The 21,882-nt window shown below is 42.7% G+C and overlaps 1 long non-coding RNA gene across 2 annotated transcripts; it reads right to left on the bottom strand.

The window, feature by feature from the left end:
* LOC110406614 lies at positions 1,444–13,194 on the bottom strand. 2 transcript variants are annotated; one of them, XR_002443524.1, is made up of 5 exons: positions 13,058–13,194; positions 4,773–4,822; positions 3,452–3,533; positions 3,029–3,102; positions 1,444–2,378 (listed from the first exon to the last, which is right to left on the bottom strand). It is a non-coding gene; the product is annotated as an uncharacterized LOC110406614 (long non-coding RNA). The 2 variants fall into 2 exon arrangements; XR_002443523.1 differs by lacking the exon at positions 13,058–13,194 and adding an exon at positions 5,681–7,334.

Raw genomic sequence — 21,882 nt, 5'->3', positions numbered from 1 at the left:
CCCTCCCCGCCCCGCCCGGCCGCCCCTCGCTGCTGCCGCCGCTGGCGGTGGGTGGATGGTGTTTTCCTCCTCCTCCTCCTCCTCCTCCTCCTCCTCCCGCCGCCGCCGCCGCTGCCGCCGATGCTGCCGCCGCCGCCGCCGCCTTGTTTACGCTCCGTGCGGGGCTCCCAGTGCTGCGGGAGGCGGGTGGCGGCCCGGGCCCGGGGAGGGAGCGCTGTCTGTGCCCGTCCTCGCCCCCCTCCGTCTAGCTCTGCCCGCACGGCGGCCCCGCTCACCCGCTCCTCCTCACACACTCGGCTCTGCCTCTTTCCACTCTGACAGCAATGGCGGCCGCCAGCCACAGCTCGCCTCGCCATTGGCCGGCGCCTTCCCCACGTGACTCGCGGCGGAGGGCGGGGGCACAGCGCTGGGGCTCCCCCCGGCCCCTCCCTCCTCCGCCGCGAAGAACCTCCGGGCCGCGGGGGGCGCTGTGCTCTGGGGGCTGCCGGAGGTGAAGCGGGGCCTCCGGGGTGGGGGAAAGTTGGTGGGCGCCGCCCTAAGAGAGCTCTGGGGGCGGGCGGTGGGCGGCCTCCGTGCTGTGGGTTGTGCCGCCTGTTCCGACCGGCGGGATCTCGGAGTACCTGTGGGCTGCCCTGAGGTGAGCTCAGTTCCACCTGAGCTGGTTCCGAAAACGGGAACACCCGGGCAGCCCCTAAGAGCTCCGGTCACAGCGCGAGCCCGGCCCGGCCCGCAGGGCCTCCAAGTGCGGGCAGCGCTCCGCAGCATCGATGTGGTGGGACTGGTGTAAAGGGGCCTAGACCGGTGGAATTCTGCTATGGTCATGGTCTGGAGAAGGAAGGATGGTCGCAACCCAATTAACTATAAATATTAAGTACTGTCTTTCTAACAAACTAATTTTGTGCCAACACACTTTTCCACTTTTTTCTTTGTTGGGTACAGCCAACAGGAGCTGCCTTCCCATGCAGCTGGAAGCTCCTGGCTCGCATGGAGGCACCATCGCTGCCCCAACACTGGCTCAGCATTCATGTTTTGGGACAGGAGTAGAATGTGTACAGTGATCTGATTCACTGGCAAAAGCTCTCTCTCTGCTTCATGGCAGCTTTCCTTATCATGGTTTCAATCTTACTTAGGCATCTTTTTTGCAATTTACTTTTCTTTGTAATGAATTAAGAAGATTAGCATCTATTCTAATGACAGAATGGAGCTTGTTTGGATTTACCTCACAGTAACAGATCTCTGACACAAACATCACTGCCATTTACTTAAATTGCGCACACAGTGTGAGAGAGTTTAGGCCTGAAGAAAGTTCCCACCCAGCCCAACGTTCTCCCCTGGACAAGTACGATTCATCACATCCCATTCACGTCACTACTGCAGTGAGCAAGGCTCAGTCCTGCAAAGACTGCCACTGCACTGGTGTTTCCAAAGACCATTTCAATATTCATGTTCATTTCATTTATTTCATGTTCATTCATTTATTTCTTCAAACATACCAGATGGCCACACAAACTCTAGCCTCACACTAGGGAGAGACTTTTACCCTCCTTTGTTTCATTTAGGAGACTCAATGTGACACAAAGGTGTTGGGAAAGACCCGAGCTGGTGGGCAGCAAAGCTGACAATGTACTCGAACTGCCATATTCGAGTAAGCGCTTGCTGCATGCTGGGATCCAGAACCAGGAAAGTAGAGTACTTGGGGCCATATTACCTCCATTACACTTGGAAACAACTCTTAAAAACAGAGAACACCATGTGACACTCATTAATACATTAAGCAACGTGTATTAACCAAGAAAGGCTGAAAAACAGAAGTAACAGCTTCAGTTATCCATCACCTCATTAAACAATGCCTAGGGTGCAACAAGCACTTTTATAAAGTATGTGTTACATTTCAGGAATAAAATAACATCCCTTATAATATATATTTTTTAATCTTATAAAAACACTTTGAAATTGAGGATCCCATCATTACTCATCCCAGAAATCTAACCACAGTATGCAGAAATAGACACTGCAGAAGAGTGCATTCATGTTTCTTCCATATACTGCTTACTCTCCAAATGGTTTACCCGTTGTCAGCATTTCTGCTCCAGGTAGGGATGACTTCTTGTGCATTATATGCTCATGATCTCAAGACAACACACACTGGAGCCTTAGACATTATTCAAATCCATTTTCATGGGGAGAAAAACCACTCTGCTGCTTTGGCTCTTTTTTCAGAGTTCTTATGAAAGCTGGCAACTCTTTAAACTGAAAGTCTTTTTGTGTAGCTACATTACCTTTAATGAGGGAATGCTGTGAAGTTGAAGAGCTGCTGCTCGTGTTTGGTCTAAAGTTTTGTCCATGTCCCTGCATTGCAAAGTTTACATTATCTTAAACTGGGGAAAAAAAAAAAAAAGATAACATCTCTCTTAGTATTTTACCAGTTACTTGACTTCATATTATGTTTGATTATCACAGACAAGAAATCCTTGCAGTCCAATCATTTGCAGCTCCCAACCAGGAAAGCTCCCTTGCTCTCTTCTGACAATAGTGTTACTTTAAAAAAAAAAAAAAAAAGGAAATTGTTCCACTTGCAAATATCATATCCAGGTACAAGTGACACTTGCTCATGCGTCATTGTCCTGGATGGTATGCGGTGGAACGTGTTTTGCAGCTCAGGGTATTCAAGAATTTTCCCTCTTTTCTTTTAGTGCCTTTTAAAAACTCATCAATGAACATAAACTGTAACAACCAGTTTTCTGCTTTAACCAAATAACTGTTTTTCTGTAGCAGTAAGATATAGGAACTTTGTAATTAATTCTGCTGGTGTGATCATTTGCAAGCTTCAGGACTAAACCCTGAACTAGAAAGTTTTCATGCTCCCGGAGCTCAGCTGTGTCACACTTGGCCTTCACCATAAACATTCCATAAGCACTTGGAAATGGAATCAGTTACCTGCCCTTACAGACACCTTCCAAAATCACGATGGTGGACAGGATTTTTTCATTCTAGAGCAGTTTACCTAGGCCTGCAGTAATGATCAAACCTGCTTTTCCAGGAGGACAGCTCAGCAGATTCCCAGACTTTGGTTTCGCCAGCAGGTGTTGCTTCTGCTTCAAACTAAACATGGGGGAAGAGACAAAGATGTCAGGAAGCAAAAGCAAAGCTAAAATGTCAAGCAATTGCTTGGTTTTATTTTGTCTTAAAGCACGTCAACTTTGCTATGCTTTTAAGCACCTCCAATTTATGACAAGAACGTTTACTTGAGAAACACAACTGCCCTGATCACTGCATTGAGGCAGGGCTCTCCACTGGCTGTGGGGGTTTGGCCCTTACACCAGAAGCAGAGCCGGAGGTCAGCCAAGTTTTATTAGTGTCAAAAAGAAGAAATGTTTGACATTTCAGTTCAAATATAACTTATTTCTAGGTAAAACAAAGGCTTAGAAGCCCAAGTTGTAAAAGAACCCACCTCTCAGCTGCTGTTTTCTGTATAATCATTATTGCCAAGAGACAGGAAGACACTTCCACAGGAGATCATGCCTCAAACCAAACTGAAATACAACAACGGTGGTTATACTTTTGACTCTGTATAATTCTACATCTTGTCATTCTCCAGTTTTCTTAGAAATTAGCTTCTTCCCTGACATCCAGGTAAAATCAAAGGCAAAATCAATACAAATTACTTCAAAAAGCAAGGCAATGAAAATCAATAAGAGAAAGATAATCTTGTATTTCTCTGCTCAAATTCTATTTTTCAGTCTTACATCATAATAAAGATAAATCTGTAAGGACTTTGCTTTTCTAAGTGACTTTAAAAACTAAGGATTGCAAACTTTTTATATGCGTAATTTAAAGTTTATTTTAATGTTGTGTATACTTGTGTTTGTATCTTAGCCTCCATGATATAAAGTCAGAGCCTGCTTGTTTTAACTGAGGGTCTTGATAAAAAGTTTTGGGTAAACTGTGATCATTTTTAGTGTTTAGCTGAAAAAGCAGAAAGCTGGTTTTTAAAAAAATGTTCCTAATTTTTCATATATTTGAGATAGACACCATAGTTATTCACTGGAATGAATTCTAGCTTTTGCAGTGTAAGTAATGTTTGTCTCGTATTTAATTGTCATTTTCACATTTTCTCACATTTTCTTCTCCAGATACCCACGATACCCGCTAATGAAAAGGACAGGACGGAAGAGAATGATGAGACCCAAGTTATGAACATAATACAAGCAAATGTACCCTACCCAGCCATGAGATGCTCTTAAATAAACTCTACTCAAGTTAGTAATTTCATTGAGGAATACTGAAACCCAGAGAATTGCAGAAGTTTGTTGTCCATGATTCATACAGTTTGTTATTGCACAGTTGTGCAATATAGTGCAGCCACACAGCTCATTTTGGACGTGTTTCCAGTAGGCTCACTGTCTACTTTGTATGAGGTTGCATACATCTCTTAAGCATTATTTAATTCATCCTATAATTACATTTTTTGTTCAAGTGGTTACAAATAAGAACATGTAATTGTTTTGTTTTTGAACCAAATGTCTTTGCTTCTACAAACTGAAGTCTTAAAAGAGAAGAAAAATAGTTCACACTGGCATAAAGAAATTAAAAGTATTTTTTTTTAACATTTAAAAAAATCATATAATAAATCCATGCAAAATAGTTCTTATGGATATTTAAAAAAAATCATCATCTAGACATTGCCTGTTAAGTAACTTTTCAATGTTACTAAGATACAGGGCTGGCTACATTAATAAGTTTATTTACTCCTCGTAAAGATTAAAAATTACCTTAGTTTTACAGTAAGATACTGTGCCTCTGAAGGAATTCCTCCTTCTACCTATAAGGAAAATAAATACATCAGGGAAAGATTTGTTCATAGAGAAGTAGTTCATGAAGCCCATATTTCAAGTAATTAGTAATTAGACTGTAGGCTTTGAATTAGTCATCTTTGTTCTCCACCATTATCAATAAACACTGCAGGATAAATCTAGACAGTTTGCTTGCAGTTACCTCTAACTGCTGTGATAGCTATAGAAACTAAGAATATTTTTAGTCAAAATGAGTAACAGATTATTTTATCATGCACGAAAGCAAAACAACTGCATCCCACATGACTCCAAACCTCCCCAGCTGACACAGTCTGAAATTTTTACAGTGTTACAGCTCCCTGGTATTTACACATTGTCCTTTGGCAATCTACAGAAGCAAGGATGAGCTTCTGGGACTTCATGGGGTTTCTGTTCCTCTTCCCTTCCCTGGATTAAGAAAAGACCAAAGGTGGGCTCCTTCAGATGTGATGCCAGGCACCATGGTAGCTGCTTCGCAGGAATAGTGAAATGCCTTCACATAGGTATAGCTTCACTTGACTCAATCTGTCAGTGCTACTGGGACTACTTACAAGACCAAACATCCCACACAGCACAGCTGCATGGGAACTGCATTCCCCAGAATGTACTTCTTTGTGGGAATACTTCAGTAAATGCACCTATCAAGGAGCAGTTTGAGGAAAGATCAATGACCTGGAAAGCCAGTCTGGGGAAGTTTTTTGCACCTACAAGAAAATATTTAAAGAAATCTTCCGACTGTTGTAGAGAACTCAGATTAACAGAAGGTCATGTCATTTGCAAAGACAAAAGAGAAGAAAGTTTGGGTTAATAGGAGAACTATATTGGCAGGACTGAGATGTTACACTTACTCTAGTGAAGCAGAAGAAAATCTGTACATGGAGTTAATAGAAAGTGCTCATATATTTTTGTCAAAAGCCATAGGAGATATCTTAGCAGCTTCTTTTTTTCTGGGCTGTAAGAGCTGGAAGAGAGGCAGCAAAGAAAGCAGGGCAGGCAAGAGGAGCCCAGGTAAGGGGAAGAGGTCTTCTCTTACTGCCATGGAGGAAGGAGGAGCAGGAGTAGAGTAAGAGCAGTGACAAATGTATGAGCAAAAGAATGAAGGGGGAAAGAAAGGACGGCACCAAAGGTGCCTGAATAGTTATAATGAGCAATCCTAATGGCATGGTGCCTTTACTAGGGACAGAAGTGGGGGGGGCAGGAACAAAAGATTGCTTAACTTGGTCATGTGAATTTTAAATTGCCAGCAAACAACTCAAGAACATACAAGGAAGTTCTTTAAAATGTGGCTTTGGATGGAAGGAGAAAACCAGTTCAGGAGCAGAGCAGTAAACTGACTTCTTTCCCACGTCATGGTGGTATTCAGATGACATTTCAGGTATAACTGGAAGGGGTGAATGAAACCACAGCCAAATGCAAACCGTTACTCTGAAGAAAATGACATGCTCAAAATAAAACTTGCTGAAAATGATAACAAATAAGATTAACAATTAAAGCTTTAGGCAGCCCTATATATCCTACCCTGTTTAAGAGTTAAGACAATACTGATGTGGTAGCAAGTTTTCACTTCTTTCACATTTTTTTTTTTTAAAGCATAAGAACACTTTATCTGTCATAGAAGCCTTTGAGAACTTGACGTGTAAGTAAGCGGTAGAAGTCTCCACAGAAAGTGAACTGGCCAACAAGATCTTACACAGGCAGCTCCCAAAGGAAGACAAAGGAGCATGTTTATTTTTAGTTGGTGGTAAAGAGCAGTTTTGTGCACCAGCATGCCCTGCTGGTTTCTGTGAGACACGGCTGAAAAGTCTCATTTAAATATTCTGTAGGATTGAAGCAAATGAGCTTTTTGGAAAGACAGAAGGAACAAAATGAAAACTGAAACTATTTTGGAATAGAGCAAAATAGCAAATATTTTTAATTGTAAATTACTTTTGAACTCAAAAGAGGAAAAAATTGTGATGTCTGCTAGATACCTTGCATTTTGAATAAATATACCTGAGTTTCTAAAGGATTTAATAATCTAACATGAATCTCCTACGAGCCCTCCAGGCGAAGAGTGGGCCTGTTGGGTCATGGTTTCATACCATCAAAGAGATAGATTTCATCTTCAGATGTTGTTGTGCTCGCTTGGTAAGAATTCAGATTATTAAGAGGTGTGAAATAAGATAGAGGATAAAAATACTACCAGAGATTTTTTTTTTTTTTAGGATTTAAGGCTAAAAGGCAAAGTAAATATGGAAATAACATTTGGCAAACACATTCTGAGAACAAAACTCCAAGTTTATTTACTGGAATAGATTGCAGGGTAACTTTGGGTGGGTGCTCAACGCTCCAACCCTGGAAGCAGCCAGTCAGGCAACACCCCATGCTGCACATGTGGAATGCACAGCTTTTGGCACGGGAGTTCAAACATTAGATCTGGCCCATAAATATGAGTACAGTTTTCAGTGTTTAAGAATCTTATTTTATCTGGATTGAAGTCCTCTTCCTCTTTGATCCTTAGGGCTGTTAAAACAAAAATTGTGAAATACTGCCCGGAAATACATACGGACTTGTCCTACCAAGCACACAAGTTTTATCCCACAGCTTAGAAATTCAAAAAAAAAAAAATAGAAAGAAGGAAGGAAGGATGGAAGGAAAGAGGAAAAAGAAAGAAGGAAGGAAGGAACGATGGAAGGAAGGAATGAAAGAAGGAAGGGAGGGAGGAAGGAAGGAAAAAAAGAAATTCTCTGAGGCAATGTGGCCTTTCAAAGAGCAGGAAAAGCATAAGGAAATGGTATTTGTTTATTTTTTAAAAAATTATTTTTTATTTAAAAATTAAATTTAAAAAATCTATTATTTATTTAAAAAAATATTTTTAATTCTAATAATCACTTTGCTTTACAGGAAAAGATAATGTTAAGGTTTTGTAATAAGCCCTAAGAAACCTTAGTTCTTTCTTTAAGTAAGTCATGTTAAAATTCTGCTTCAATCAAGAGGAATGAAAAATATATGTCTTGTGGTTGGTGATCACTGACCACATAATGCCTGAACCAGTGCAGCTCTTGTGGGTTTCTACTGTTTGGCTCCAGTTACCTTCTAACCCTTCTCCCCTCAAGTATACATTCCTCCTTTTCTAGAAATATTGTCTCTCTTGTTGTAAATGGTGTAACTGTGAATAGAACAATCCATGAGCTTGACTTCAACACATCCTTGTAATTGTTTGGCTATTTTGATTGTACTCTGGTGTAAACACTTCCACACACATGCAAGAAAGAAAAACAAGATCCTTTAGAAGACAGACAAACAGAGTATCCACTCAGTGGAAGTACTTCATAACCCTTTTCTATAGGGAGATATGGAAACAGTCACCACAAACTGAAAATGTACCACAAAATCTTCTAGACAGCAGCTCTGCAGCTTCCAGCCTTCAGCAGTGCCCGGATTATTTGTAAGGAAGGAATGTTTTTAAGATTTTGTTATGCATATGTCCATCACTCATACTCAAGTCATTACTTAATCTGAATTGCAATCTTTCCCCTTTCCTTCCCTCTAGATTTATTTTTTTTTCTCACTATTGAAAGTGTATCTTCTTTTAGCACTTCAGCTTTTGTCCTTGTAGGCCTCTCAGGCTAAAACATTATGTTGCAGACTGATGTGAGAAGAAAACGTGAAACAAGTTTTGGATCTGCAAAGCGGTGTGCAGTCATTCCTGAACAAAATGAAGTGGCTGAGAATGTGTGAGATGAACAGAAACCAGTGTGAAGTAGATGCTGTAGCCACAGACTTCACCATTTAAAGAGAGATTAAGGTTCTGATTTATGTCCCCAAACATAAGCTCATCTGAACACTGACAAAGCCAGTGCGTCACAGGTGTACTGACAAAAATGCAAAGCCTATGTCCATGCACTTCTCTTGGCAGACACACGCATTCCAGTATTTGCAATAATCTCTGTATTATTCACAATTTTTACCTATTCTCCCTTTTGTCCTTCCTTGCCACCACCTTGACCCAAAACAGCTGGGCAGGACCCACTGGAGGCCCATCAGTTACACGGAGACTGAATACAAAATGCTCTGATTTGTGCTCTCTTACCTCTCTCACCTCATTGAACCTGAGTTCTGGAACCTGAGTCTTGGGATTTCCTTTTGGCCGCAAAGCTGTCGAGTTCACTGTAAGACTCAGCTGTCAGACATACAAATCAGAGCCCGTAGTAATGTATAGCTAAACTCTGTCTTCAAACCATACATAAACTGTACTTAGAAAACAAAACTTACAAAAAGTGAGACTTGCTCTGTGAAAGATCCAACTATTAAAATAATTTACTGGATATCTTTGATATTCATTTCTTTCTGTTGTAAGCATTCGGTGATCCATCATCTGCAGATAAATGTTTTGCTGAAAGCTTTTGCTGAAATTAGGAGTATGAATAAAAGAATTAGAAACACACAACCTGCACAGATGCCCTGTATTGACTTCCCTATTCCCAAGCCCTATTAAATGAAACAACTCATTTTTCTCTGATTTTAAGGTTTCACAAAACCCTACACTTGAAGAGGAATTAGAAAGGAAATCCTACTTTACTACCACTCCTACTACCAGCAACTTACAAGACTGGTCTTAGACGAAATTGTACTTGTAGGTGATAAAATATGTCAACTGCTTTTGATTTAATTGCTCAGGAAACCAGCCATGGCTTGCAATGATGGTTTAATGGGAACCCATCTTTCAGTCTGCTAGGCAAGCTTCGAGATATCTGTTCACCCTGTTTCTGTGCAGGCCACCGAATACTGCTTTTATGGATTTTTCTGATGAAAGCCACTTATCTCAGGAAGGAATTGAAATGGTTGTCTTTACTTGACATGTGATGAAATGAATTTTACAGTAATATTTATTGTTTCCCTATGTGAAGACTGAAGCCCTTGCCCCTCATTTAAGACACACAATAAAACTCATACTTACATATCAGCTCCAGTGGTAATTCTTGCTGAAAATTCTTTGAGAAAATTCTTTTCCTCTTTGAGAAGAGGACTCAAATGTGAATAGATTTGCAAAGCCAGATGGAAAGACTAATGAAGACCTGCTTACAACAGCAGTTGCTTTCTGGTCCAAGACAGGTATTGACCCCTCCATCCTATGCTTTACTATCCCCCTATCCATGTTGACTAAGAACAGTAGTTCACATTAGAAACTGCATTTTCTGAAGGCTGCAGGTGATTCGGCTCTCATCTAATCTGGGACGACCTTTGGCTTCCTGGCACACGGACACAGCTTGGGCAAAGATCACCTCTGCTGATTCAAACAAACCCTTCAACTCATATTAGGAAACACTCAGTGTTTGGACTTGCTTTATTCAGGCTTTTTGGATACAGCTTTATTCTGAGCTTCTTTTTCAGTTAGAAGTACATCGAGTGCTACTAATAGAGATTTTTTAAAATGATTGACAAAGCTACAAGTCACAGCATACAGCAGTGTCTAAAATCTGCTCTAGCGCTCCAGCTAATACAGTATTTGACAAAACACACTTTGTGTTCCAAATATGTATTTGGAAGAAATATTTTTGCATAAAATGTAAACTAAAATCACAGCTACTTAACTTGAGGAAAATGAGAAACTTAGGTTTAATAATGCCACTGAATCTCTAATTCATCTTTCAGTGTTAGCCCAGGATGATGGACTGTATGAGTGCATGTAAATCATTACATCCTTCCTGCTAACACTGTAAATACAGTAACTCCTTACTAAAGTCCAGCAAGATGCAGACCCCCCCGTTGCATGCTGAGCACATTCCCAGCATTATGATTACTCTTCAGAGTATCAAGAAATTGGAAGATAGAGCCACAAAATGATCAAAGGGCTGAAGCACATCTCCTTTGAAGAAAAGCTGAGGGAATTGGGCTTGTTCAGCCCAGAGAAGTGTCTGGGGAGACCATACTGTGACATTCCAGTATGCTCTTCCACTTGAAGAGAGCTTACAAGCAGGAGGGGGACTGACTTTTTACATGGTCTGATAGTGATAGGACAAGGGGGAATGGCTTTAAACTAAAAGAGGGGAGATTGTGGTTAGATGTTAGGAAGACATTCTTCACTCAGCGGTGGTGAGGCACTGGAACAGGTTGCACACAGAGGTTGGGGATGCCCCATCCCTGAAGGCATTCAAGGCCAGGTTGGATGAGATCCTGGGCAGCCTGATCTGGTGGTTCCCAACCTGCCCATGGCAGAGGGGTTGGAACTAGATGAGCTTTAAGGTCCCCTCCAACCTAAGACATTCAGTGATTCTATGTTTCAACGATAAGACACCAAAATTGAAGAAAGTAGTTGGGATCGTGAGATCTGGAGAGCATTTGTAGCATTATTCTCATGTCTCTTCATGGCTCTAGGGAAGTCAGTTGGCTTCTGGATGTCTGTCTGCACTACAGGCCAAATATTTTTGGTAATACTTGCAGATTTCAAGTGAAGAATTACTCTAGTGCTGTAAAAAGTTATTCCAGAATTCTATTTTTGAAGCTATGATTCTGTTTGTGTGCCAAAATGCAATTTGTAACTTAGGAGCCAGGAGCCCTCATCCATCAGTTTTCAGAGGCTGTGCCTACACTGCCATGCTTGCTCCTGCTGCAGTCTCATCCCTGAAGTCCAGTTCTCCAATCAGGCACCTGCTGTGTGCTGCTGTGTACTCTGGCTGTATCCTGCTCAGCCAGCTAGCTTCTTGCCAGGGGCATCCTGGCACAGGGTGGGCATCAATATTCAGACTCTGCCTCTCAGGCAACCAGGGCACAACTCACTGGAAGCACTGGCTGTGAGTGCTCAAGCCTGCATTCAGGAGGTATTGAAGTCAATAGGATTCCTTCAGGTTCAGCTTTCAAATATAATATGAGCTGTGCCACTTTAATCTGTACAGAAACTTTACATCTGAACAGCTGGAAAATCACCTCGGCATTATGTGTATCAATAATCTGCAAGAAAAACAGGAGTAGTATTTTGTGCCAATTCTGATGTTCCACCCTACTTGAAGAAAACCTGCTTTCAATAATGTACTTGCAACATCACTGCAAAGTTAAACAAAGGCACAACAGCCCGAGTCAGAAGCACTGCACGTATCAAACCCGGTGCCTGGTCAACAGCATTTCTTCAGACAAGCGTTGTAAGTAGTGGGCAGCGAGGGGTGGGCAGAAATACGTCCCAAACTGCACTATCAGAACAGCTCCTGTCTCTTACAATTACCTCTATGTGGAGATGTCTGCCAAATCCTTCCCAGTGGACATATGGGCTCAGCAGGTAGGAACTGGCTGAAAGTGCTCTTCTTGCGCTGACGTCAGTGGGGGAAGTATGAGTGAACCCAGCTCCCATGAAATTAAACGTTACCTGACCAGTGCCCCTTTTTCAGGAGAAGGGCAGCCTGGCCCTGCTCCCTCCACAGCTTCCTGAGAAATCCTCACGCTTTTTCTTCCAAATAGGGAAAGTCTTTACAGTTAATTAGAAGATAATACCAGTCAGCTTCTGCTAATTATTTGTGTTTTTGCTTAACGCTTATAAATCTACTTGTTCAGGTATTATTACAAGCTAATATTTGCTTGTAAGATGCATTAGTCATTACAATTAGCAAGTAGAAATAGATTAGTCATGCGCAAACAATCTCATAAATGAAGTCTTTATGCCCCCCTTGGGGATGGAAAGGAAGGGAATTTGAGCCCCTTATGATTACCAAGGGAAACCTGAGTTGTCTATTCTGCTCACATCATTGTTTCAGGATTTCTAGTGGGGCGAGCAGACTGGATGCGGGTTTCCTTCAAAGCCCAGCAGTGCTGCTGGAAGCTGTGATGGGGATTTAATGAAAGCCATCAAGTGACACCTTTTCCTAGGACCACTAGTCAGCATTTCTGAAATAAATACCCTTTCTTTTTCTTTCAAAAATCTTTTCAGTTAATATGTCTGCTTTTCCTGTGCCTGGGAGAAACCTTATTTTCACATGTTTGAAATTAGCAGTGAACCGGGACATTTAACCAGACCTAGGGCTTCTGTCACCCCATGTTGAGAAAAGGAGACTGAAAATCCCAAAACCTGAAGCAACACGGACAGGGATGGCACCAAAGGCCGTGCAGGTGTGTGATCAGAGGTGTGCAGCTGATCGAGCAGCTCTCCACAGGGCTGCACCCAAAGCAATCCGTGCTGAGGCCAAGAGCTTCCAGAAGTACCTCTCGAAGTGAAGGCAACGAACCAATTGGAAATGTTGGTCCCCACGTCTACTTACAGGCAGCACAGAAGGAGTGGGTCTGTAGAAGCCGTTGCTTTTTGTTCCATTCTGCACTGGCTTTTCGTTATGTCACTGCTTCCCGTTCCTTTCCGATTCGATTAGGTGCTCCCAAGAGCTCTCTTGTTTCTGTGTGTGCAACATCTCCTAAAAAGTCATGTAAAAATAAGATTAAGTCAGTGCATAAGACCATTTATAAATTAAAAAGCAGGGTCATTTCACTTAATTAAATTTAACAGCAGCATTAATATAATACTTTCTTTGCTGCTCACATCACTCTCCGGCATGGAGCTCAGGTAAGTGAGCTCTCCTGACAGTGAAACATGGCACTCCGCTCCCAGCCGTGATTTTGCTCTTTTTGCTATCCTTCATTTGCTTTAATATTTGCAGCGGGAAAAACTGGAAACAACAAACCACCAAAAACCAACAAGCAACTCAGAGCTCCTTATTCAAGGAAATGTTTTGTAAAGAATCTGCCAAGCTTCCCAAAAAGGTATCAGGAGCAGAGAGAAAAGGAATATGTGTTGCTGTGTTGAGGGTGATTACAAAAATAGGTCACATCTTGTATCTGAAAGAAATGGATCACCAGAATCCAGCCCCACCCCCCCGTGCATCCTGGTCTCCCTCTCGCCACCCCCATACGCAGTGCTTGAAGCATTCCAGTATCCTTGCCAAATTCCCTCACAAATACTTTAATTCTTTACGTGCATGTCTCATTCCATCTGTTCCACATGCTCTTTATGCCATTTACATTCATTGGCAGAGGCTGTGAGATGACACCACACATTAAAAATTTGCTGTGTTTTCAAGCGGCTTGGGTATACCAAGAGGGAAATGTGGGGCAGCCCAAAGCGTGCGGTTTCTCCTGGAGCCCTGGGTGAACGCAGCCACTGGGCAAAGTGCAGTGAGCATCCCCAGCAGGTTTTCACATCAGCGGGGCTGTACCTACCGAACACGCTCCATTCTTCCTTTGCGCTCAGGAAGGGAAACAACAGTCTGTTCTCTGCAGGATTTATGGGGTGACTGCGGAGGACTCTGTGCCCAAACAAGCAACAGAGAAAGGTAAACGCCGTGTGAAGGAGGAATAAAGGACAGCAGTGCTCGGTGGGAAAGGTAGCGCTGAGCCGTGTGTGTTGCTTGGGAAGATACTGCTGTCAGTCTGAGCCCCAGCACGGTAGCAGACCACAAAAAGGGGCCCACAGACTCGGAGTCCTCAGTCTCTGCCTTTGGGAAGTACACAGTGGGTCCTGGGCTTTGGCCTTGTGTCCCCCAGGAGCTGTAACCTGTCACTGAACACTGGGGCCATCACAGACGGCAGTCGGACACACATTTAAGAATGGTTTCTCGGATAAGAACAGTAAAAAAAAAAAATAATCTCTTCAGGTTTCAACATGGGGACATTTGCACAACAAACACCCAATCAGCTGTGTGTTTGGCCACATGCCTGAGACTCCCTGCACAAGCTAAATGAAAACCTCAGGTTGTAACATTTCCTTTCTGTTCTAAGTGCTAGACCCAAACCTTTTCTCTCACCTCCGTAAGAGCAGCTCAGACAAAAGGAACCTGCACTGAAAGGACACGTATGAGTTGAGTGGAGACTCAGCTAAGAAGCACCACAAAGCCTGGAGCTCAGACATGTGCTGCCCCATGGAGGTGAGCTGCATGGCACGCACCATACCCCCACACAGCGGAACATCCCTGAGTCCCATCACACACAGCTGCCCAGCAGCAGGTCAGGCTGCAAGAAATCAGTGTAACAAGCTCCCATTTCCCTCACCATTGTGCAATCCAATTATGTTATCACTATTATCGAGATATTGTGAAAATACGTACTATATTTCATCTCAGGTCAGTCAAAACTTCTTCCCTTTTCTGAAAGCAAGGCATGGCATCTTGCTCACCTGGCAGAACAGATTTCTCAGTCTTTACCTCTTCATTTTTTCACATTCCTTTCCTCATCTAATTTTTCCTGTTCAGCTTGTGTGCTCTACCCAGCACCTTGTTATCTCCCACCTCATCTCTCTCTTTCTTCCCAATCTGTTATTACTACATTGGCTTTAATGTTTTCCCTCTCCCATTTGTTGCCAAGCTATACCTTTCAACTGCTGTGAAAACGTTTGATTCATACAGTTCATTGTTTCTCCTGCAAAGGAATCATCATCTAAAATAACCTGCATATGCTGGAGTAAATGCAGTAAAGAAAAGACTGCCATTCCATGCTTGCTCTCACAGTTTGAAGCCTCGTAGGCTATTGCATAGCAAATGAGAAATAAGAAGGATAAACAAGTGCTGCTGTCTAGAATGGGAAAGGAGCTCGAGATATTCTTCTCAGCATGGCATTGGATTTTTGGTGCAGATTTTTTCCTGCTGAGGAAGAATAAGGGCTAGGTTGAGCCAGGTCAATGCAGAATAGTGTGTCTTGGATTCAGGACCACCTAACACCTTCCTGTTAATTAGCAAAGAAGAATCAAGAGCATGAAGTGCTGGCATCACAGTCAGTTGGTTTGATTTAAAGCTGAGAGCTAACAGAGTAGCTAATCTGACTGAAAAGAACTGAGGGATAGGTTTGCCATGAACCTAGGCTGTTGTACAGCTCTGTCTAAAAGAGAGCACACCTCGTGGAAGGGTGCCCACAGCCACGTGTGCGTTCACAACGTGCTATCATGGAGCATGGCAGTCACAGAAGACAACGTACTGCTGAACGAGCTCTCAGCCCACCAGTGGGAGCACAGAGGAGAGCCGTGGGTATGAAGTTCACCCTTCAGGAAGGCTGTGAGCCTCAGACACAAAATGATGGCCTTCATGGCCACCTTTGCTCCATTCAACCAGAACTGTGCTCCCATCCGAGAACATTCTTCTCAAGTTTAGGAACCCAAGGTCTTTCCTCATAGAATAATTTCTTAAGATGTTGGGGTAATGTCCCCTTTTAACCCAGCAACAAGAAAGTGTGAGACATCTGCCTGAAGAGGTTCAAACCCACATCTCCCATGAAAATGACCTAACTGCTAAATTACAGGGTGTTCCAGGTGAAGTGGTTCCCCACCCATCCTTTGATGATAGTCCAGCATGCAGCACAGTGAAAGACACACTGAGCAGAAGAGAAGGAGAATCATTAAAGCCCAACGATCAAGGCACTCATTTCTCCTTGTTTCACCACTTACTGCAGTACCTGATGACACCGTGGTCGGCCCTTTGGAAAAGAATGCTGTTTGATCCACAGAACTACTACTCAATCCTTCAGTGAATTTGCTCACCTTATGTATTCGATTCGCCTACAAGTTAATTTCCCTTTTAACTTTGTCAATTCACCTTTTAGATTTTCTTCCCTTTTTTAGGTGCCGGTTCTCTTCGCTATTTGCTGCATTATCTCTACATGAATTCATCCTTTGCACGTGCTGTTTGTGTAACGGTGGAGAGAAAGTAATCACATCATAAGTTCATTCAGTGTACTCTCAGAAGGAGGAAAATTGGGAGGATAAGATACAATAAACAATCAAACTCAGGAAAACCATCCAGGTAAATCAGTCCTACTAGAGCCACTCCACCAAATTTAAGCTGTTCTACATTACAAGAGATTCATTCATTTTAGATTTTGCCTTCTTTCAGGCAGATTTGAAATTTCACTTCTTCACATCATAAAGTATTCCAGAACCACATTATATAGTGTATATATGTATCATTTTATGCTTTTTTATATTATTTTGTGACCATATATTTGGGGGTGAGAACCACATGAGACTGAAAATATGAGAAATACCCCTTGTGCTCTGGTTAAATTGCCAAGCATGTATATGGACAAACAGAAAAATAAGCAGGGAAAGTTCCTAACACAAGCATGTCTGCAAAATCGCAGTCAATAAAGAACACACTGCCATGTAATAAAGACAGCACTGTGCACTGCCTTTATTGCAAATGTGGCCATATGGAAACAAAGCGCATGCTTTTGTTCAAACGTCCAAGGCTTTTTAAGGGAGAAAGAAAACCATCCTTTAAAAGTTGTGTTCTCAAAATAGTTCTGAGGAAAAAGTAACTGTGGACTAAAATCACTACCCAAACAGCTGATAGGTTCATTAATACTTTTGTGTTACAAGTGAAGTGCCACAAGCAAAGACATGGGAAACAGCAAGAGCTGTTTTCTTCATCAGTTTAGGGGAGAGTCCAGTGTCTGCTATGGCTTAGAAGCCTCCTATGTATGGGGGAAACTGGTGATGTGCACAGCACACAGAGCAGAAACAGCAGTGCTCTGCTGCCGCAGGGGGAGAAGCTGCAGTGGGGGAAAGCATGGTAGGTGTTTTCAGAAAGCACCCGTCATACAGTGGATTGAATAAAATAATTCTGGGTAGCAATCCCAGTGGGACTCAGGCCAAAAGGGTGAAAGGAAGGGAGCGGGAGGGTGGCTGCACATCCCAGTCGTGATTCAGGAAGTCCTGGAATCCTTCCTGACCCTCGAGGTTGGAATTTCTGACTCGACACCCTGCTTCGACTCCGAATAGGAAACTGTATCCTGACTGCCTGCTTCTTTTTATAGAGTTAACTTTATTGCCAACTTCCTTTGGAGCACAAGATTATTCCTCACAGTCCTTGAGCAGCACGCCAATCGTAGGACACAAGTGCAAGATCTCTGCTCCCCAAACACAACACAGGCTTTATCCAAAACGAAAACAATAGAACCAAAGCTTGTCTTTATTACCCATCTCAGTAAACACAGTGTGTGCTGATGGGTTTTAAAAGCAGCTGGCTAATCTTTCTCCTCCTCCTTCTTCCCCTTTAAACTTGGCCAACATGAAAGGATAGCGATATGGTCCAAGAAATGCTTGCCAGGATTAGAGGCTAAATGGGAGATTTCTGTGTAATGCAGTAACAGGCTGCGGATGGGAAACGTGCACAGCAGACACTGATCCCAGAGACTTCCACTGATCTCACTGCAGAGGAGATAGGATGAGCCGGGGCACTGGGCAACTCAGAGCTGATCTGGGGCACTGGAACCAGTGACTTTGCAAACAGCAGAATACGTCCTCTGCAATGTGTTCTGGCTTTTGTGTCAATTATGCCATAAAAAGGGTGAAGTACAGAACACTTGTTTCCCCTTTTCTATTATTTTGTAAAGGAAAAGGGTAATTTGATTCCTTCTGCATTTTCATTGAAGAGACCAACAATACATCAACACAACAACAAAACCCACATGGGTTATGTAACCGAAGGAATACCCACAAACTTCTCTAAGGCTGACCCAGCACCTCCTCTGGAAAGAAATGCACTTCCTGTATTGAATCAACCTTGATCGTTCGATCCCATGGCATCTTACATACAATTTTTTGGAGTGAATGAATGATGCCAGAAGAAGTGATGCTAATTCATTGTTCTCTTTCCTTCTTACTGAGGCTTCTCTTTAAGTCTATGAGAGGGGCAAAGTCAGCATGCAGGTTCCAGCTCCTGGCATCCAGTCTGGGCTTGAGTGAGGCAGAGCTATTAAGTGGCTTGCCCAGGGTTATGAAAAATTTATAGAGAAACAACCAAACAGAAACTGTAGAACCAAGACAAGCACTTACACTGAAAGGCCTCTTACCTCATCCAAGGAATGCAAAAATAGCATCTCTTCAAGGAACAGAATTCCAGACAAAGGTGGATGCGATGCCACGTTTTAAACTGCCTGTTCTGTAAGGAGGTTAACTTCAGGCGGTAAGCGACTCGCTTCAGTAGTAAGCCAGCAGGGAGACATCATGTCTGCCTTCCTATTCTTCCGATGTAACAGAAATTGTATGGGTTTATGTTATGCCTGTTTTCCAGAAAGATTTTTATTCTCCTTAATCCCACCAGAGTTACTGCCATGGGAAACTGCCTGTCTGCTTGAAATTAGGCAAAAGAATTTTCTGCTGCATGAAGAAAACCTAAATAAAGTTATTAATGTGGATTATTTTCTTTATGTTTTATCATTAAGATCACTATGTCTAGCAAATGGACCTGTGAAGACCCATGTTCGTGTGCACGGCCACACTGAACCCAAAGGAGACTGAAGGTTCTCTGAGCTGACTTCTGTCCTTGCAAAAGGAGAAATATCATTTCAGGTACCATTTCCAAAAATGCCAGATTTCTCCAAGACCCACTGATTTGCAGGTCTGCTAGGTGCTCAGATTCCCATATTTTTCCAAGTTTCACCCTGTACCTTTAATTATTTACCACATCTGGCACGGAAGTCTGAACTGGATGCCTTGTCTGCCCCCTACCTTTCCTCAAACACAGTGCTTTAGGGAGGAAACAGATTTCAAAATGGCTGAATAAATATTTCTGCTGCTGATTACTATCAAAATACATTTCCACTGGGGTCTGTGATTTTTAATTTGTGTTTCATGCTAAGGCATGGACACATGGACATACATGCATACATACATACATGCATCTGTATGACTCTTCAGACAGGAAAAAAAAGAAAATTTGAAAACCATCTGAGTGAGATGGGGGGTATTTCAATTAATATTCAGTGCTGCTATTTCACCGGATGTATTCATTCCAATTAGCCGTGATGTAAAGAGAAAATCCTGCTTGCATTGCCTCAAGGCACACAGAAATAGCAATTGGCATTGGCTTTAGCATATTCTTCCTACACAAGGGAAGGAGAAGTTCCCTTCCCCTGTACCAATGCTGAAAGGATTTACAGCCACATCCCAAGGCTCTCCTCCCTGCAGAATACTTTGCACGTGGTCTCATGCGTGTGACAGGAGGATGGGTTGGAGAGACAGTGGCAGCTCCAATTGCTCCAGCCTGGCTGCTAGTGGGAGGAGACACGGGCACCTTTAAGGCAGTACTATAGGAAATTAGGGTAACGGCCCCGCACACGGAGAAGAGAAGCTAGCCAAAGGAGCACCAAACCATCACCAAGCCTCCAACCTCTCCAACAGGCTCCTTGCAATTCCCCCAAGAAAATTTCCTCCTCATGTAAGAATCAGCCTAATATGGTTACAAGCAGCCTGACTTCCATCCGCAGCTCAATTTTGGGCCTGGGCATTCGAGGTAAACCAGGGGAATATTCTTCCCCACGGCCTGTTCTGTGTTGTCTGAGCAGAGCCTGTGCATGGAGCTCCCATAGATGCCAGTGGAAGTTTTATGCATGAAATGAATGCAGAAAGGCAGCTGAAATCTGCTCTGCGGCGAAGGCATCTGCATTGCAGATTGGAGAGGAGAATTTTGCCCTGAGTGCCAAATCTCATCTTTTAAGAGCAAAACTATTTTTGTTTTATACAAGTACAGAAAACGATCGCTTGGGTATTACGGAACTGAGAAGTTTAAAAGTTTAAAAAAAAAAAAAAAAAAAGCAACCTTCCAGTCATTTGGGGAAGTATTTAAAAAAAATACTTAATTTTTAAAAATTATTTATTAAAACAGTTTTGTTTCCACACATTTGTAAGACTGACAGTAGCAGCACAAGGTAGACATATATTTATTTGCTCGCTGAATTTCAAAATAATTTGAAAACTTCAGCTAACGTGCAGGGCTAAGTATTCTCTGCTGATGTAGTGAAAGACAGAGCCATGAAGGAACGAGCCATAACCATCACAGTCAGCAGAGGTTTTGCTTTGGTATCAATAGCAGGCAGTCATAGCAGTATGGCAACGTCTCATGGCAGATTGGAACATGAGAAGAATGCCATGTAGAACTGAGAAGTTCAAATCATAGGCAAGAAATTAGATGTGGGAAAGCACCCATTCAAGTTTGGGGATAGATTTCATTTTTGGCCCATTTGATCATGATGATCATGAGTGCCACGAGACATTTCATTCCATCTTTCTTGCAACCTCAGGTGTTTGAATAATGAGCAGTGGGGAAAGAAAAAGCTTCCTTGCTCTTCCATTCACACACCAGACAGCGCCTTTTCCTTCTCTCCTCTTTGCCCCCCGTTAATGATAGCTCCAGCATGCAGTTTTCTGCCATTTCATAGCCCAGCTTAAGTATAGGTTTAAGGAACATTTACAAAGAGCAGGTCCATTTACTGATACACTCGATGATCTGAAAAATAGATACTTATGCTTACAAAGTAAGTGTAGTGGAAGCTTTGTGCTGAGTTCCAGCTGGAAATGGGTTTCTTGTAGCAATGGCTTAGAGTGAAGAGTGCGGCGACAGAGCAGTAAAACAGAAGGTTCAGCAGTGTCAGTGACTGCAGGACACAAAAAAACCTCACCCGGGAGATAAACGACTTTTTAAAGTAAAATAGTCATTCCATTGGAGAAGCTTCAGCCTCAGCTCCCACACCAAACAGTCTCTGAGAACAGTGAGAACGGACAGTCTGCTCTGCGTACTCATAGCATTGCTTCAGGCAGCCTTGCTGCTCATTTTCTTTAGCTTGAATATGGTGGTGCCCTTAACAGCTACCTGCAAATGACACCTGGTAGATGATACTGTTCATGTATTTGTAAAACCCCGTATGTGAGCAACATCTGTGAACACTGCCCCTCGACCTGACCTCAAGAAATCTCAGAGGGTTTTCAGGTGGGCAGTCCAGTCTGTGAGTTGCAGCTCACTCTGGGCTCAATTCAGCAAAGCAGCGGATCCAGCAAAAAAGGAACCCAGACCACAGACCCGAGGAATTTTGCTTTATGTTAGTGCTCAATGCCACCACTTTCCGTAATTCAGCTTTCCTTCCTCTACATGCTGTAAGGAGATGCACCTCTCATCAACCCTCACATTAATCCTGGCCATCTCTGTTAGCTTGGATGAAATAGGTAATGACTTAATCTGAGATTTGATGTAACAGTAAATGAAAATTGGCCCTGACATCGAAAGCATTTTAGGAAAGGGACGTGGTCTTAATTATTGCCTGTAAATAATCCATC

Source organism: Numida meleagris, chromosome 14 (genome assembly GCF_002078875.1).
Source record: "Numida meleagris isolate 19003 breed g44 Domestic line chromosome 14, NumMel1.0, whole genome shotgun sequence".
Classification (NCBI taxonomy): Eukaryota; Metazoa; Chordata; class Aves; order Galliformes; family Numididae; genus Numida; species Numida meleagris.
Note: the sequence above shows the minus strand (reverse complement) of the source record. Positions and strands in the feature narration are given on the sequence as shown.